The sequence below is a fragment of the Canis aureus genome, chromosome 13, assembly GCF_053574225.1.
Source record: "Canis aureus isolate CA01 chromosome 13, VMU_Caureus_v.1.0, whole genome shotgun sequence".
Classification (NCBI taxonomy): Eukaryota; Metazoa; Chordata; class Mammalia; order Carnivora; family Canidae; genus Canis; species Canis aureus.
In genome coordinates this window covers 41257481-41276951 of record NC_135623.1, presented here as the reverse complement: position 1 = coordinate 41276951, position 19471 = coordinate 41257481, and the positions used below count along the sequence as shown (strand labels likewise).

Sequence of the window (19471 nt, the reverse complement as noted above, 5' to 3'; positions counted from 1 at the left end):
ATGGATAGAGCTTGGGTCTTTGATAACATATTTAAGCCACTAAAATTTCATCCGATCCTTTTAGTTTGTGAGCTCAGAAGGGCCCTTATTATTGAATTTCTTTTATTCAGCTACTGAAATTATCATACCTGATACGGAATTTCACCCGCAGGAAATAGCTAAGTACAAAACAACTCTGTTATAAGACAGCTGAGTGCCTACTATGTTCAAAAGAAATTGTAAGGCTCCAGGACTGCAAGAAAGATGGGGAAAGAATCAGTAATAATATGAGGCAGTAAAGGATTTAGTGCTACAGGAAGAAACCCAGAGCAGCAGGAGTTCTGAGTGAGCGCTGATTTCTAGATTAGAGGTGTTAAGAAGTGACTTTGTGTGGAAAAGGTTAGTCTGAGCCAGACTGAGGGAACCCTGTGGTTTTGGGAGGTAAAAAGTTGAGTTTGGTAGTTGAAGCCCAAGGTTCTAGAACAAATGCAGGCTGTGGACCCCAGAGCTGAGTTGGAACTCTGGCTCATTACTTTCTGGTTTGTGACCTTGTCAAAGTCCTTGACTTCCGTGGTACTCATAATAGACTAAACATAATCTGTAGAATTGAGGTGAGCACTAGAGACAAAATATGTTACATACCTATCCCATTGGTGGGCAGGCACCAAGTAGATGGTAGAGGTGGAAGGTTGCTGACACTGCCTGCCTGGGGTGAGCCTGTAGAAATAACGTGGGCATGTCTTTTTGACCTGATCAAAGTTCGTCTGGATCAGGCCAGTTGGTTGAGTTAAGAGTCCAAATATGAAACCCAGAGAGACAGGTTTGAGGTCAAGACACAGAGGGACTTAATTTCCAATGAAATGAATTTAGGCTGCATCCTGTAGGCATCCTGTGTGACGCTGTGTCCAAGAGGGGCACTCTGAGACAGTCAGATGCTGTAGGAGGTGGGCTCAGTGGTCCAGGGGTGAGGCATTGAAGACCTGCACTAGGTAGCAAGTGTTGGAGAGAAGGGAGGGGCTGGGAGTTGGATTGATTGTCAAGAAAGAAAGAGAATTTAGTGATGTGATGGGTAGTGGGGAGGAAAGAATTAGCAAGGAGTTCTAAAGACTGAATGCCAGTCAGTTGCTCAGTGTGACATTCAGAGTAGACTTGTGACGCTTTCAGATAATCATCTCCCCAGGTTTGGACAGGAATACTTGGCAAGGATTATTAAAATGTTTGATGAATGATGTTATAGAAGTGGAAAATAAGTGATGGTGCCCAAATCTGCTTGTTATTTAATTTTACCTCATTATGTTTGTCACTTTCCCACTGTTTATATATAAAGTTTTGTTCCTTTGAAAAATTTGCCTGTTAATAAGATAAACATACTCTTGCCTCTGATTAGATATGATTGAACACTTTGAGTCAGTCCTGTAATATGAAATGTATATTCACTGATTGTTGACTCCATGTTTATCCAGGATGAAAAGCAGTTGAGCATTTTTTTTTCTCTGACACAGGGATTGTGGCACTTACAGATATATATCTACGTTGCCTTCTTAAGAGAACATCGTTCATAATATCTAAAGTAATGAATGACAGAAGCATCATCAAGTTTAGAAATCAAAGACATTTCAGTTCATCAAATTCAGGGTAATGTCTTGGGCTGAATGAGGTTTCATAATGTTCTCAGTTGGCAAATCTTGAACAGATGGTTCTTTAACATTTTGAAATGCTGAATAAGGTAGGTGGACTCAGTTGAATTAATAAAGGACACCGCATTGAAATATTGTTACATCGTTAGCAGCCCTTGGAGTCATCAGCTTTCCTAATAGTAGGCAAAAAAAAAAAAAAAAAAAAAAAAAAACTTCATCATTGGTTATCTCAGGGAACCATGAGTAAAGCCTCTTAAGAAAGGCAGTCTTCTGACTGAGCATTAATAAGTTTTCTAGCAGTAATTGCACATAGGCAGTTCTGTAGTAAGCTCAAAACAAGTGTCCTGAGTTCTTGTGGTCTCTTTGGGAAGTTAGGGCTCTGGGCCAGGTATGGACTCAGGATTTGGTTCATTACAGTTGCCAGGGAAGAGAAAAGCATCTGACATTGAAACGTTTCCAGTTAGCTTTCTATCCTTCACATGCCTTCCTCCCCCCCCCCCCCTCCGCCCGCTTTTACTAATTTGGTTTAAAAAAAAATTTTTTTTTTTTCCAGATAGAATTTGAGTCATAATAGATCTACAGTGTGCTTAGGTATACTGTGGTGCTTTCCTACTGTCAAAAGAATCTGGGATATTTTCCAACTGTGGCTTAGAGTGAGCAGAATACAACTTGGGCATACATTGAAGGATTTCACTTTTCATTCCACAAATAAAAGACCAAAGGAATCGTAGCCTTCAACGAAGGCTTGAACTCCTGCCTTTTCTTTCATTTTGTTAAAAACTTTGCCCTTTGGGGGCACCTGGGTGGCTCAGTGGTTGAGCATCTGCCTTTGGCTCAGGTAATGAGCCTGCAGTCCCGGGATCAAGTCCCACATCGGGTTCCCTGCAAGGAGCCTGCTTCTCTGCTTACGTCTCTGCCTCTCTCTGTCTCTCATGAATGTAATTAAACTCTAAAAAAAATTTTTTTTTGCCCTTTGTAATCTGTGGAGCCCTCTGATAAAAAGCTCCAGGACTGCAATCACTGGAATGTGTTTGGCCTCTTAAGCCTCCAGAAGAGAGAGAAATAGCGATGGGATAAATTATGTCATGTATTTATGAGGCAAAGTGCCTGATTTCCTCTCATGGGATGGATATTATTATTGTAGGTGAGAACTCAGCTGTCCTTAGCTTCAAATGATTTTTTTTTTTTAATAGTGGATTTGGTTATACGATTGCTGCATCTCCTGCGGCCTCTGCCACTTAGTGTTGATATGTGATGACGTGTGAGCATACAGGCATATATTGACCAAATCCTACAGATTAATGGATCCTTCTTATGTCAATGTGTACACAGCACTTGAACTGTATCTGAAGTCCCTATGTACAGTATAACCACAGTTCTGTGTTTTTAAAAAGTTAAGAATCTAAACAGTGTATATAATGGAGCGTTTTATGGGTGATTTTTTTCTCCCTAAGCTTTTTGATATCTCAAAATTTCTACTTCTCAGTATATATATATATATATATATATATATATTTTTTTTTTTTTTTTTTTTAAAGGTTTTATTTGAGAGTGAGAGTGCATGTGGCGCTCACACAAGGGGAGGGTCAGAAGGGGAGGGAGAGACACAAGTAGACTCCCCATTGAACACAGAGCTGATGCGCGGGGCTCCATCTCAGGACCCTGAGATCACAACCTGAGCAGAAACCAAGAGTCAGACCCTCAACTGACTGAGCCACCCAGCACCCCTATTTCTCAATATTTGTATGATTCAAAAAAAATCACCACTTTTAAAACCCTGGCTTTCCCTTGCCTACATGGTAAATTGTCAGGACTAGCGCGGCTTACAGAGCCAGCTGTAGGCTGTCTGTATTGTCTCATGCCTCTGCCTTTTAGAAATACTTGCCCTACACCTCTGTTTATTGCCTCAGCCCTCAACTGTACCCTGATTTAGAACAACCCATTCAGTCCTTCTAAATTCCAGACACCTCAAGAAACCATTTGTTTCCCAAATACTCTGCTTCTTGGCGCTATGGACGTGTTGTGCTCCTCGCTAGGTTCTTTTGGCTGATTTTTGAGCCTCCTCTTCTGTGTCCAAATCAAGTATCATCCTCTTAGAAGTTGTCTCACCGAAGGCTTCTGGTTACTTATTTCTGCCTTTTTATCCCTTATAGTACTTATTACCTTCTTCCATGTAGTTCTTGCATCAGCCTGTCCAAACAGCTCCTGCGGCAGAGTTTGTTATATTCACCTTTCTGACTCTGGCACTTTTAGCATAGTGCCTGGCTCACAAAAGATATCCAGAAAAACATTTTTTTGAGTGAAGAATATATATTTTGGGGGCTTGGTTTGGAACCTAAATTAATCAATTCCATTAACTATCAGTTCCATTAACCTGAATTAGTCAATTCCATTGGCTATCATAAAAACATTTGGCTTAAGTAAGTGAATAAGCTCTAATTGTACTTTGTGTGCTTTTAGTTAAATTTGAGAAACATTGGCTTTCTAAATAACCATTATGTAATGAACCAGGGCATGTGCAATCGGCATCAACAATTGTTTTGGATGTTGCTGCATTTTGCAGAATTTAAGATTAAATATCTTTGTATCTAAATCTGGTATGTTTAGTCATGCAGCAGATATTAGTATTTTGCTAATACGCCATACAGATTTCTCTGTTTTCTCTGTGTTTCGTACATTTGCTCTTTTGTATTCTATAACTAACAATGAGCATTTATTAGATGGTATCTTGAAAGTTTCAGAAACTTTAAAAATGTTAAGGACCTGACAAAATGCAGTATGAATTTGCCGCACTAAGGAAGTTAAAGATTAAGAGCTAGAACTGAGCACTACAGTATGTTCATCACCATTCACTTATTGAGTATCTGCAATGTCTTTGATCCTGCGAAGTTATAGTAATTTTGACAGCCGCTGTATTTTTGTTGTCTGAATTTTTTTTGTATTTTATTTTTTACTGTTTGGGGGAATAACTTGCAGTAAAGTGGGTACATCTTAAATGTACAGTTGGATGATTTTTCCCTGTGTGCACACTGCATGGCCCCCGCCCGCACCAGCGTTGTGTGCTCCCTGTACCACCTCCTGGCACATCATTCTCCCTACCCCTGCTTCCCAGCCAGGGTTACTGACCACGGTTCCGACCTCCAGATCAGAAGAATCCTATAGTGTGGATGTTTTTGCATAGGGTTTCTTTAAGTGTGACCGAGATTCATCTATGCTGCATTAATAGCTGTCATTTTTTAAAAATATTGATTTATTTATTTTAGGGGACTGATGAACAGAGGGAGAGGGAGACTAAGCAGACTCCCTGCCAAGCGGGGCTCAATCCCACCACCCTGAGACGGTGACCTGAGCCAAAGTCGAGAGTCAGATGCTCAACTGACTGAGCCCCCCACCACCAGGTGCTTCAGCTGTTCATTCTTGTTATTTGCTGCATGTAGGTTTTTTTTTGTTTTTTTGGTTTTTTTTTAAGATTTTTATATATTCATGAGAGCCCCAGAGAGAGAGAGGCAGAGACACAGGCAGAGGGAGAAGCAGGCTCCATGCAGGGAGCCTGATGCAGGACTTGATCCCCGGTCTCCAAGATCACACCCTGGGCTGAAGGCAGTGCTAAACCACTGAGCCACCTGGGCTGCCCTGCATGTGGGTTTTAACTGCTTTTTTGCTTCATGTTCATTTTGGTGAGTAAGCTTCATTATAAGGAAGAATCCACACTTGGGCTATTACTTGGTATGTACTGAGGGCTGCCAGCCTCCCAGACCTGCTCATAGCAGAGTTCAGCCACCTTGTTTTCTCAAGTGAGGGACCTACGACTGGAGAGCTATCTAGACCCCCAGATCCCCCGACTGACCTAGGGTCAGGAAGAAACCACGGCTGTGCTCTGTCACAGTTCAAACCCACTCATGTGGATGATCCCGGTCACTAGGAACGTAGTCTTGGGAAGTTAGAGATTTAGAAATCCTTCATCAGCAAGACTTAAAAGTGCTGGCCCTTAAATGGTTAAGAATGTCAATTATCTAAAGATTCAATTCATTCATCTGTGACACTTCCCTGTTAGTATCAGTAACAGATGTTACTGTGTTTATGAAATTTATTCTTTGATAAGAACCAATTTTTAAGGAAGAAGGAAGAGAAGAGTTTTAATCAGTACACATGCTTATTCTGACTTTTGCAGTGTCAGTGCCTTGTCTTGGCCTTTTGCTCTTTGCAGGTGTAGTCCTTTTAAAGCTTCAATGAAAACCCCAGAGCTTTTACCTAGGATGAGAAGTCAAAGGTAAGCACCACTCAGTGATCTTTGCAAGTAAAAAACTGTCCTTGATCAGATACCTCGCTGCTAAGGTAGTAATGATTCATAGAAAGTTTCATAGAATGTTACAGGAGAGATTAGTAAACTCAGCAATGGAAAATTTATTACCCCACTGGCCAGGAAGTAACCTTTCTTTACTCCACGGGCCCGGAAGTAACCATAAAACATTCTCCGGTATGTTAGAGCCTCCTTAAATATAATTATCAAACACAGAAACGTGGCTTATATTTTTCCCCAATTATAAATTATAAAGCACTATTTTTCAAACAGGATTAAATCTCATTTATTGGTCATGGAATGAATTTAATGCATAACAACTATCATTTTATATTTTTATATGGAAAAGTAGAAGGAAGAGTGCAGCAAATACCCATCTTCCTTATCCAGATTCAATACTTAAACTTTTCATTTTTACTTTTTTATAGTGTGTGTGTAATGTTTCAAAGTAAGTTACCTGCAGACATCAAGGTATTTTGTTTCTGACATGTATATAAAAACAAGGAGTTTTTCTACATAATAAAACTAACATACCCTAACAAAATTATGATTTCCAATATGCAGTGGTCCAAAAAATGAGCTACGTCTCTTTTTAAAACTGTGCTTATAGTTGGGTTGCATGTAGTAAAGTATTATTTCATAAAACCTGTTTCAGTTGCAGATACGTTGTGTATACATGCATACACATATATCCGTATGTTTATTGTAGATACATATTAGTGTGGATCTCCTTCAGAAGAGCAGTATAGAGATAGTTACATTAAGTATTCGCTACTGAGTGATACTGCTAGTTCTGAGTATTGTATGACATCTAAAACGAATACTTTCAGTAACCTAAAAATCCAGCAAGAAGGATAAAACAAGTAGGGCCCCTCTCAACAGTATTAATAAGAGCCAGAATGGATCAGGAAGGAGAGAAAGTAACATGGGTAGGGGTTCCTTGGAAAGGCCTCCTGGAAGAAATCTTGAAGGGGTGGTAGGATCTGGATTGGATCAAGGTCTTGGAAAGGGTATGCCCAGAAAGGAATGATGTAAGTATTGAGGTAGAAAGAAAGTGCAGAGATGTGTCGGGCACACTGGTGTTAAGGTCTCTCAGGAAGGTGGTACAAGGAAGGATGGGGACCTAGGATATTTGGAAGAGGAAACATCACTCAGGGATTAAGTGCCAGCAAGAGGAAGAACCCAATTGCTTTATTAGAGGAAGAGCCATTGTACATCCTAGACAGTGTTGTGACAGGAAGAAAGTAGAAGTTTAGAAGTTGACTGTAATGACTCTCCATGGCTGGGTTGAAGCCCTGAAACACTGAGTGCAGTGCAGCTTGTTTAAGTGAGGTAGGACATGGGGGATCTGGGGATAGCAAGGAAGGGTCAATCTAGGGAGAAATTATTGGGCAGAGAAGTAACAGGATCTGGTGACAGCTTGAGTCAGGGGTGGAGAGAGAACCTGGGTAGAATTAGAGAATGATGCCACTGATAGGGAAGGTCATGGAATTACCTACAGCCTGGTTCAAAAACAAAACAGAAAACACAGCCCATGCATCTGTGAAAACCAGCTTCTGTGACATAACACTCAAGAATTAGTTTAGGAGTATTTTTACAGGAAGTAGCAAGTTATAGTCATTACATGAGTTTTCTAATACATTTTTTCCTTATTTTGCTTAGAGAATTAGGGAAATGTCAGACCTCTCTCTTTAGGGCCTTATTTAGAGTTCTAGTTTCACCAACATAGCAACATAGAAGACTAATGATATGGATTTAAAAACTTAAGGACCAGATTCTGAGGTTTTAAGTTTTAGTCATGTGAGGTCTTGTACCTTTTCAAAAGTTGGATGAAATCACTCAAATACTAGATATTTTTGGGTAAATAGGCATCTTTTGAAAAATTCTCTTTACCGCTCAGTTCAAGTTCATTGAAACTTAATTCTGCAGGGGCCTCCTGTGTGCTTTGAGACCTTGCTTGTCTTTTCTCCCCTTACATCTCCACGTGCATACACAAGCAGATTCCATGAAGCAGGGTAGTGAGGGTATTATCAGCTTCTCCTGAAGACCTTAATCACGGTGAAGGCAGCATTGTGGCTCTTGGCTCTGGACTTTTCTGAGGTATGTCAGAAAAGAGCACCTAACTCTGCACCAAGCCCTGTTCCAAGCACTTCACAAACATTCATTCGTTTAATCTTCACGATCGCCCTGTGAAGTAGGTACTGTTGTCACCATTTTACAGATGAGGAAACTGAGGTGTAGAATAAGCAACTTGCTATGATGATATGTTTAACATGGTAGAGCTGGGATTTGAACCTGCATGGTCTGGCTCTGAATCTGCTTTTAACCACTAACGGATGCTACCAACATGATAGAATTAACTTCTGTGTAGGTACACATGGCCTTGGAATTGGGCCTTTCCTATGAATCTCAGCTGGCTGGTGGCTTGCAAGTGTTTTGAGTAGGCCCTGGAAGGCTATTGTCAGCCCAAATATAGGTCTAAGAAAGGTCACGGGATAGTGTTTATCTTAAAAATCACAATCCACAATTCAATTACGTTCTTTGTAGTTTTCCTTTTTTCCCCAGATTACAAAACAATGTGTTCCTAGAGGACTATCCTCTAACCGAAATACAGATCTTCAGTGCTTTTAAACCGCTGTGGCTCCGGGAGAAGGAAGCCTCCTCTTGCCTTCATCTTGGTAGCAGAGCCTCTAATGATTATATACCTACCAGGGCTTTAACCAGAAGAGGGACTTTATGTGCAAACTGGCATGTTTCACTGGTGTTGAGAATCATCGTTAGTGGTTAAAACAGAAGCAGCCTACATATTTTGTTCAAGATATCTTGGGATTTAAGCTAGTTTCTTCTCTGACTTATTAATGTCAGATTGAGAACATCTCTAGTAATTGCGTAGTGGCCCCAAAAGCTGCCTAAAACCGTTTGTTACTATTGCTCTTCTGGTTTCTCTCCCATACATATTTTTTTCACTGTGCAGTATTTAATGGAGACATAGTGATTTATGTAAACCAAATCTTAGGGGTTGTAAGGGTGTGGGAGACGTGTTTGTGTCTAGTAAAGGGTCTGCATATCGCAGCAGGCTCTTGGTAAAAGATGGAGATGTTAGAGTGCAGCAGACCTTGGAGCCAGCGGGAGTTACAGCTCTGCTGCTTACTGGCTTTATGACTTCAGACAAGCCACTTGCTTTTTCTGTCTGTAAAGTTGGAGTAATTATCCTAATCTCATATTCTTGAGAGGAAAAATAAAATAATGTATGTGAAGTGTATAGGAAATTATGTAATGCTTAAGTCTTTAACTGGTTTCTTCCGTCTTTAAAATTAATCTGTACTATTTTGCCAGGATCCTGCTTTCTCTTGGACCCGTTCTTCTTGAGGTCTGCTTTTGTCCTTTAAAACAAATCATTGCCTTCTTAGACTTTGTAGGATAAAGGGACTCCTTGATTTTTGTGGGTACCTTCTATTGAATTATGATTTCCAAAGGGACAGGGAATTATACTTGATAATGTTGGTGGGGCAGTAAACATAATTTTTTAAGTTTTTCATTTAACGCAGTATAAGACTGCATCCTTATGCCCTCACGAATAATGGATTGAGTTAAAACACGGTGTGTTAGAAGGAGCAGACACGTGGATTCTCGGCCACAGTTCTGATGGTGCCCCAGGGAGGAAGGGAGTACACCTGTGTATTCTGTACCTTGTGGGGGTTAATATTTGTCATTTGCTATTTGGAGCAACAGAAAGCCATGAAACACATCAGTTTTCTGAATGTTTGATCTTTCACATGAATCATGAGACCTGAACTGCATGCAGTCCAGTCTGTCTTGAAAACAGTCCTGAATAACCTCAGTGGCAGGTTCTCCTTGATCTTGTCATCTCCAATAGCTGAGCAAATGTAAACATGAGGGACAACTGGCTACCCCAGTTGGCTGTTTGTCTACCATTGATTGAGCAACAGAGACTAAGGTCCTATTGAGGAAGGAATGTGGGGCAGGACACAATTGGCTTATTAGACATTGTGTCCCTTTGAGGCTTCAGTATAGCGGGGTGCCACATGTTCTACACTTAGATATAGCAGAATAAGCACTGTTAAAGGGGGAAATGCAGATTTTGTGGAGAGCAAAAAAGAAGCAATCGGTTCTAGCTGAGCATGGAAGTGGGGGTAGCGTTGTGGAAGAGGCAATATCTGAACTAGTCCTTGAAAAGTAATTTGGGGGATCCCTGGGTGGCGCAGCGGTTTAGCGCCTGCCTTTGGCCCAGGGCACCATCCTGGAGACCCGGGATCGAATCCCACGTCAGGCTCCCGGTGCATGGAGCCTGCTTCTCCCTCTACCTGTGTCTCTGCCTCTCTCTCTCTCTCTGTGTGACTATCATAAATAAATTAAAAAAAAAAAAAAAGGAAAAGTAATTTGGGGTGGAGGCCCCAGAGGCCATGCTAGGGATGGGGAAGTGGCAGGCCCTGAATACACTGTAATAGGAAAGTGCATGAAGCATTCAGGGGCTTATTGGATCAAGGGAATAAGATAAAGACTGAAAGCTTAGACTTTGGTACAAATCCTGGTTCCTTATTAATTAGCTATAACTACAACTTATTTGATGCCTTCCCATTCCAAAGCACAGCTATTGACACCTACTTCATGGAACCCTGGAGGTGAAATGAATGTATATAAAGCTCCCACCTTACCCTGGTACCTTGTGCGTAGATATATTCAAAATATCCTTATGGACAGATCTCCTGGCATATGGCTAAGAGAGTACCCTGATCAGAAGAGTTCTATTACATTCTTTGCTAAGGATTTCACTCTTTAGGGAATTTTTTTTATTACCTTTTTTTTTTTTTTAAAGTAGGCTTTAGGGACGGTTGGGTGTCTGCCTTCGGCCGGGAGCATGGCCCTGGAGTCCCGGGATCGGGTCCCACATCGGGCTCCCTGCGTGGAGCCTGCTTCTGCCTCTGCCTGTGTCTGCCTCTCTCTGTGTGTCTCTCATGAATAAATAAAGTCTAAATAAATAAATAAATAAATAAAGTCAAAAGAAAGAAAGAAAGAAAAGAAAGAAAGAAAGAAAGTAGGCTTTATACCCAACATGGTGGGGCTTGAACTCATGATCCTGAGATCAGGAGTCACATGCTCTACTGACTCAGCCAGCCAGGCACTCCTAGTCTACAGGATTTTAAAGGTTTTGAGAAGGAACAGGATCTGATCTGGTTTATCTTTTAAAAAGGTAGTTTTATTTGGCCCAAGGTGATGAGAGTTTTTATATTGCTTGGCCTCACTTGAAGCTTAACACAGCTTCCATACAAAAAAATAAATCCTAGAATGTTGACTGAATGTACTTTTCATGGACATTAAATTTTTTTTCCTGGAATATGATGCTGTTTATGGTTTGGGTTGAACAAAAGGAAGATTTTTATTTCTAGTTGCTATTTAGTGATAGTACTCCTGGCTTACATTAGAAAAAATAAAATTGCACCAAGGAAATAAATGCCATATTGCAAAAGGGAAAGAAACTAATAAGGATCAGGTTTTTTCCTACTACAAAATTAAGTATATTATTTCTAAGCCTTATCTGATGGCTAGTTGTGTTCTGACCTATTTATAACGAAATTCTATACTACAGATTATCTGCTACATATGCAGTATTTTTTATGGTACCCAAAACAAATTAAACCCTGATCTACAGAGAATAATTTAATGATGAGGCTTAGGTTTGCTTAGGTTTCCTTTGGGGCCTGAGGATCAAGTTCTGTTTCCTGGCTCAGTCTTACTAAGCAACTTTTAATAGGACACAAGCCAAGCTGTGACCTTTACTGTGGCTTTCTCTGGGTGTCCCGACAATGGGGGACAGAAGTAGTTATGCCAGTTTATGAGTTGGGTATGTTTGACCACATTCCCCTTATTACATTTGGGAGTGAGAGTATAGCGTTCACCTCCAGGCAGGATGACCTATGTAGCATCCATAAAATAAGGTCCACATCCCTCTTTCTCCTAAGAGGTTATGATAAGGCACATGGAAAATAGAGTAGCAGTAATATCCAAGAACTTAAAAATTAAAAAAAAAAAAGAGGTGCCTGGGTGGCCCAGTGGTTGAGCATCTGCCTTTGGCTCAGGTCATGATCCCGGGGTCCTGGGATCTAGTCCCGCATCGGGCTCCCTGCAGGGAGCCTGCTTCTCCCTCTGCCTGTGTCTCTGCCTCTGTGTGTGTATGTGTCTCTCATGAATAAATAAATACAGTCTTTAAAAAGCCTGGACACTCGTTGCACCCAAGAACCCCCACCCTCCGCATTTTGGGGATAAGGGAGGCAGTGAGTAGATGCCATGCTTCCTGCTCACTGGCTCAGGGGTTGCAGACCCATTTTTCTCTCCTTCAGAGCTGCTTCTCCTGCCTCGGTTCCTGGGGTGGGTCTCTTGGAGTATCATGTGCTATTTCCAGCTCTCCCCTGGCCCTCAAGGCAAGCACTCAGTCCTTTCCCCGGGAAGGTTTTACTGACACCCACTACCCGAAACTGGTGGGGAGTAATTTCCCTGGTGGGAAGGACTCCAGCCCCCCCGGAAGAGGTCAGCTCGGTGCCCAGGGGTTCTCACAGCCCTGTTTCTTCTAAGTGTAAACTAAAAGCCACTGTGATGTTTATTGTGCATTTAGTCCTAAAATTGGGGTTTCCTGCTTCCCCTTCTTCTGAAGGCACCATCCCACATCTCCCCACTGGAAGGAACCGTGAGCCCTTCCTTGTGGAAGGCTGCATTCTTACTACTCAGTCTGCAGAGGTCAGGGGCCCATGTGGGTACTCACTTCCCTTTCTCAAACTTACCTGGCTTTGAGGTCCAGGTGATGCCCAGTGACTCCTTTCTCCTAGGAATAGCCCTATTCTGGTGTCATAGCACATGCCAGTGAGGCCCCTGCCCCAGGGGACTGTGGCTGTCCTTCACCTACCGTTGGTATTCAGCGTAGGTTCTGGTGTCATAGCACATACCAGTGAGGTCCCTGCCCCAGGGGACCGTGGCTGTCCTTCACCTGCTGTTGGTATTCAGCGTTGGTTGCTCGATTTGCATTACCCTGGCCTTCCCTATCTGGTCTCCCCCACCCCCCTTTGATTTCATTCATCTATAGATTATACAGCGTCCAGGAAATCTTTACCAGGTCAGACTAATTTTGTAAGGGGTTAGTTTGTGTTAATCAAAAGTGTGAGTTATAAGCTATTTTGAAGACCATCTACATTTTCTGGTGCACATAACTCAAAGTAGGTTACCACTGCTGCCTGGTAGAGGCTTAATGAAAAGATAATTATTTCTAATTACAGTATCAAGTGTTTGTAAGTGCTTGAAGATGCTTGAAGAATTTGTTTTTGAGAACCTTAAACACTTTGTCTAATCTCCTTTCTTCCATCAATTTGCACTATCTGGATAAAGGGTTGGCCCAGCACAGGAACGTGTATTCCACCCCCTGTTCTCAACCATCCTTAATCCCAGAATAATGAGCTGAATTTCACGTGCAAACAAGAACTAGAATTTCTGATGCTGTCGAGTTTCTTTTGTCAGTGATGCTGAGAGAGGAAGGGCGGGGGGTGGGGGACATGACATAAAACCTTTATGGTAAAACCGGTGACTCAGTTCCTGATCTGGACACCATGAACTTTAAAAGAGGTTCAGTCCTTTTCCTGGAAAGGTTTTATTTACACATTAACACTTTAAAGAAGTTTATGGTGTCCTATTGACAGACTTGAACTACAGTAGGAAGTGTTCTTTGTCAAAAATAAATTAGTATAAACATTTTATGAAGACACTTTACCAATAAGATATCCTTTTGGATACTATATGGAGCCCTCTATCGTTTTTCATTTCTAGCATGCAGTGGGAAAGAAAGTATTAATGAATATTGAGTATTCTGTATAGGTATCCACGTGAATGTGTTCATTATGGCCTGATAAAGGATGCTTAGCAAGCCTTCAGAGTTACTTCTCCACTGCAGGTTAGCTCAGTTAGCAAGAAAACCAGGTGTCGGGTGCTGGGGTCCAGTGGTTCATTGGCTTCCCTGGGTTCCATGTTTATTGATTGGTGAGATATCTTGTAGGTACATGTCAGCAGCGGGAGGAAGGATGGCTCCCTTGTGTCATATGTATTATTAGAAGCAAAGTGACAGAAAGCTTGCTTTTTTTTTGGTAGAATGTAAAAAAGGTATCCCCTAAAGGGCCATGCTGGGCAGCGGCCTTGTGCTCCCTGCCATTACACCCAGCATAGGGAAGGGCGATCTTTCCTTTTCTCCAGGCAGATTCATGACTTATCTGCTGAGTGGCCTCTGCACCCACGTGCATCCGGAACTGAACCCCTCAGTTGTTAGGCCCTTAGACGTGGCTTGCCTCTTCTCCATAGGTCTCTCATCTCACTTCTCTGATTTTTACCTTGTTTCTCTAATTGCCTTTCTTGTCTCAGTGATCCTAAATGCTCGCACATGGTTTTGATAAAAGCGGTAAGCTCTTTTTTTTTAATCTTCAAAATTACTTTGCCTAAAAGCTATGCCTATTTTAAAGCATGGATGAGGAAGAATGAATTCACAGGCTGAATCAAACCTGAGATGGATGTGGTTTCACAGCAGCCCCAGGGCTGCGGGGAAGCAGTGGCATGGATGAGGATTTAGAGTTTAGCCTGCGGGAGGGAGGGTTTGACGACAGAGAGGTCTAAACCCAACCCCGAGTGTTCACACGGCCTGGGTGCCCATGTTAGGGACACGAGTGGGTTTTCACACAGTTGGTGGCTGAGCTTAGGTCTCTTGAAGTCTTGCTATTTATTATCTATGGAGGACCTCAAGAAACCTATATACTTTTTATAAGCCTTACTTTCCTCATCAAATAGAATGAATGTGAAGAACATATGAATACTAAAAAAATTATTTAGCACGATGCCTGACTCATCGTAAAAGTACCCAGTCATTAGAGAGGCAGGCTCTGGAGACAGACCACTTGGATTTCGGTCCCCACTCTGCCATTTCCTAGTGGTGTGCCTGTAGGCAACTTAGCTTCTCTGTGCCTAGTTGTCTCATTTGTTAAATAGTGATAACAGTAGAACATATCTCAGAATTTTTAACAAATGAGAGGACACGCATGTCCCTAACATGGCATTTTTCCTCCTGGGCATGTGGTAGGATTTTACTTCCCTGTCCTGTACTTGCCTTGAAATGCACTAACGCCCAGTGCAGCGAGCAGGGGAAGCCACAGGCATCTCTTCTGGTGGGTGTCTTTAAGCCCCGGGGAATGATTTCACCTGCCACGGCCACCAACAACATCACAGCAGGTCAGAGAGGCTTCCTCATAGCCCAGGTCCCTCAGCTGATTGCCAGCAGTCTTGTTAGCATGAGCAAGAAATGAACCTTTTCTTCTTTTCTATCCTTTTTTTAAAAAGCCACTGCGATGTTGGCATTATTGCCACAGCAAAGCCTAGCACATTCTGATTGACAAACCAAGGAAAAGCCCTGCCTCTGGATTTGAAGTTAGATTCCAGCCAAAATGAGTAAGAGGGCAGAATGTCAGCTATGTTGGCCTGGACACCTGGCCACAAGGACTTGTGAGTGCCTCTGGATACTTGGCAGCTCCTTAGTGGGCCTCTGAAAGCACCCTCATGTGCGCCGGGAGGTACCTGTTGCCTGGGAGATGACAGCCAGTTTGAAGGACCGACTCTTTCGTTGGGTGACAGGGATCAAGAGCTTTTCTTAACATGAAAGCTGCATTGTATGGCTTGGGCAGTTATCCCTCCCTAGTTCCCATCTCTGCGTGCGTCTGCATGATCAGGCCCCTCTGTGACCCCCAGAGCCTCAGCCCATGCCCTCCAGGCACCCACGCTGGCCTCTCCCTGCCCTTCACTTGCCCTTTCCCACTTCTCTTAGGTGCAGTTTTGGGTGATGTGCCTCTGCATTGGTTGTCCTTCCCTTTTGTTCGTTTTCCTCTGGAGCTTTCAGGGGTTAAATGTGAAATGTCATGGAGAGAGCCGTCTTTGGAAGGCTGAACAGTGTGTTCAAGCAGCACTGTAATTGATGGAGCTGTGCCCGGCTTCTCGGTGAGCAAGGTGAGCTCACTTACGCTGTGTTGGAAGCTTGGGTTGCTGCAGAGATGACTCAGTGTCCGTTTTTGATGTTAGTCCAAGGCTAGGCTTTTCTGTTAGCCTTTGTTCCAGAACATTGAGGTGACAAGAGAAATGTTCTGCTGCCGGAAGGAAAGCATTATTAGGAATGGCTTTTCACTAGGATGTTGGTGGTCTGCCTTTCACGTAAACTAATAATAACCAAGTGATTCCAAGAGTACTGAAAGGGGCTAGCAGTCATTTTTAAAAATAGCATCTATTCTGCCAAAATGGTAATTCATGTTCATTTTTTTTTTTTAGTTGGAAAATACGAAAACATAAAAAGAATGACTTCTCTTAACCCCACTGTGCAAAAGATAACCATTGTTTGGAGCTTGTTTTCCTTTCCATTTTTACATAGAGGTATATTTAAAAAGGAAATTGGAATGACAACAATAGCAAACCTTTTTTGAAACCATTCTCTGTGCCAGGAACTCTGTAAGTACTTCATTTACGTGCACTATCTCATTTATTCCTCACAACTCTTTGAAGAAGGATTATCTCCATTTTACAGACAAGGAAACTGAGACACAAAGAGGCAAAGTCATTTTTCTAAAGCTGCACAGCTCATACAAGTGGCGCCGAGATGGAAACCAAAAGCACTCTTTTCCAGAGCCCAGGGTTCATGCTAATGTCTCACAGTAAAGATAGCTCAGATTAAATTTCATGGAATTTTGCCATGTTAGCTCTGAGTTGTCTGGCTTGATCTCTTGAGAGATTAGCTACAGAAGTGACTTGACAGCTAAGAACACATAACCAATTAATGTCTGTGCCCAAACCACAGCATGTGTCTCCTGATGCGCATGGTCCGCGCACACGTTGGCTCCAGGCGATCCGTGATCTCTGTCCTCCCCAGGTCCCACCCTGAAGCAGCTGCTCCATGCGGTTGCCCTCAGGGTGGGCTCCACGTTAAATGGAGGACAGTCCCAGCTCTCTCCCCAGCACCCACATGAGATTTCACTGTGAGTTTAGGGGATGTATGGGCATCTAGTAATGAAGTGTACATTATTGGCTCTTGATTATCCTGCAGAGCGAGGGTTATAAAAGGCTATAAAAAGGTGCGGCCCAACACTAGCTTCAACCTTTCACCCTCATCAAACATGTGTAACTGAGATTTGCTGACGAGCAGTAAGATCAATTGACCTGAGTTTTGAATGCTTTTGCTTTCCCCAGCCTGGACTCTTGAGGACCTGCCTTAAGCATGGTTTAGAGTGAGCCATAAGTCAACCAGCTCTCCGTGTGCACACATTCCTGAGTGTTCGAGGCTGTCCTAGTGCAGAGTCTCTAGGGACAAGGCCATCGCGTTGCGACGCCAGCACTAAATGGCCACCTGCGGTGGGTTGCAGGTTAGAGGACGACCAGGTGGTAACCTATGGTGGCATCTGGGAAGGTAAAGGGTAAAAACCTCTGCATCTTCCGATGTGGTGGACTTTTCAGTACCGAGCAGGTTTGGGTGTTTTTTTTTTAAAAAAACAACTTCATCTGATCTTTGAACTCCAGAGGGTAAAAACAGGGTCTTAGGAGCCTCACAGACAAAGTGGAGCAAAAAGACAAGAAGAGTGAGTGATAACTAGTCAAAACGAACACATGCTGTTAGAGGTGAGGCTTGTGGTCACTGTGGTTACCCTCGGAGGTGGAGGTGATGTACTGATGATTGAAGGGGGTACAGGGAACTTCAATTTTGTTTTATGGAGTTTTTGTTTTTGTTTTCTTGACGGGGGAAAGGGGAGAGGCAGAGGGAGAGAGAGTCATAAGCAGGCTCCATGCACAGCGCAAAGCCTGGTGCAGGGCTCAATCTCACAACCCTGAGATCACAACCTGAACTAAAATCAGGAGTTAGAGTCTTAACTGACTAAGCCACCCAGGCACCCCTTTGTTGTCTGTTTTTTTTACTGGGTCCTGGTTATACAGTATGTCCAGTCTGTGAATGTTCATTGAGTTTTATTCTTATTAAATGTGTGCTCTTTTCTGTGTGTAAATTATACTTCAGTTAAAGTTTAAAAGTCTTTATTTGTATTTGTGTCATTTTGTTGTAGCTTTCTGATAGACTAAGAACAGCTTCATGGTATATGTGCGATTTTGATAAGCAGAAACAGATGGGTGGCAAGCATTGTGAATATCCTTCTTATGAGAACATCCATAGGAAATTCACACACATTCTGGGAACTTTGGGTTGTATGGTTCACTTAGGATGAATGGCATCAATCAGATGCAGGGTGAGGCCTGAAAGGTTAGCTAGGACCTTATAGTGGCCAGGTTGTATTATTTAATCTTAGAGGCTTGGGGGCGGGGAGCCAAAGAAAGTTTCTGAGAAGTAGAATAGCATAATCAGATCAGGGAATATCTCCAGTGAAATAAAATTCGTAGCCTCATGATTGTACGGTCACCATGGATTACCCTGTCTGCCCCAAATAAACAATTTCTAGATTTAGTGCATTCTGTGTTACTGTACTTTGTACCCATTCCTGTTAGGGCTCACCAGTGAGCCACAGGTGCATAGTTTCCTTGAGCCCACTGTGGTTGTCTCTCCAGAACTTGAAGATGATTATCATACACTTCCTTTAATTCCCTACAACCATCCTTCCATCTTGACCAGGTGATGCCACAATTTTTTTAGCCTTTTTTTCTAGTCTTACAAGTGCTGTGGCATTTATTTCCTTCCAGCCTTTCCTACATGATGCTTTTCTGTGCAATAAAAACACCCGATGTTTTTTATTCATAGCAAAACTGTGTGTTGGAAGAGGGGCCAAGAATAATGTTAACAGACTTTTGTTGTGTAGGAGGACTGACTCACCAACCTGGGATTGGGTCCCACTATGCCATTGGGCTCCCTTTTCTGGGAAAAAGCACTGGGTAGGATCTTCCGCGGGACAAAGTGTTGATACTTCATTTTTGAAAGTGAATGCACTTGAGTCTAGGTCACTTGAGCAGGGTGAAGCATGTTAGTATTTGATTAATATTTTGCTATTTCTGGGGCCCCCGGGTGGCTCAGTTGGTTGAGCATTTGCCTTCATCTCAGGTCATGATCCGAGGGTCCTGAGATCGAGTCCCACATCAGGCTCCCTGCTCAGCGTGTTTCTGTCACATAAATAAATAAATAAAATATTTAAAAAGTTATACTCATTTAAAAACATTTTTGCTGTTTCTTCCCCCTAAAACACAGGATAACTTATGCCACATATGTTCTCCTCTTTGGTTCCCGTTGAGACTCTGTGTCAGGACATTATTCTAATAGGGTTGTTAACTGGGCAAAAAAAGATGCTTTTTAGATGTTACAAATCTTTGTTTAGAAATTGTATTCAGGCCCTACAAAGGCTTGTCTTTAGTCCTTTGGGGACAACTTGGTAGGGTGTCCTGATGTAGAAGGAGAACCCAGTTAGGGTGACTTGGGTTCAAATCCTGCATCTTGTTGTCTCAGTTTGTATGCATATGGATTTAATGTAGTCTTTGCCTGGTGTGG

General features: G+C 42.4%; 1 protein-coding gene across 12 annotated transcripts in view; it reads left to right on the top strand.

Annotated features, from left to right (window-relative positions):
* The window catches only part of TMCC3 (transmembrane and coiled-coil domain family 3), a 339083-nt gene that overhangs the window by 227716 nt on the left and 91896 nt on the right, over nucleotides 1-19471 (top strand). The window contains exon 1 of one of the 12 annotated variants that reach the window (XM_077845843.1): nucleotides 16297-16449. The exons of the other annotated variants lie outside the window; for them this stretch is intronic. The gene's annotated coding sequence lies outside the window, so the exon portion shown is untranslated. Of the gene's footprint in view, nucleotides 1-16296; nucleotides 16450-19471 lie in introns of those variants that run through there. 12 annotated transcript variants of the gene reach the window in all.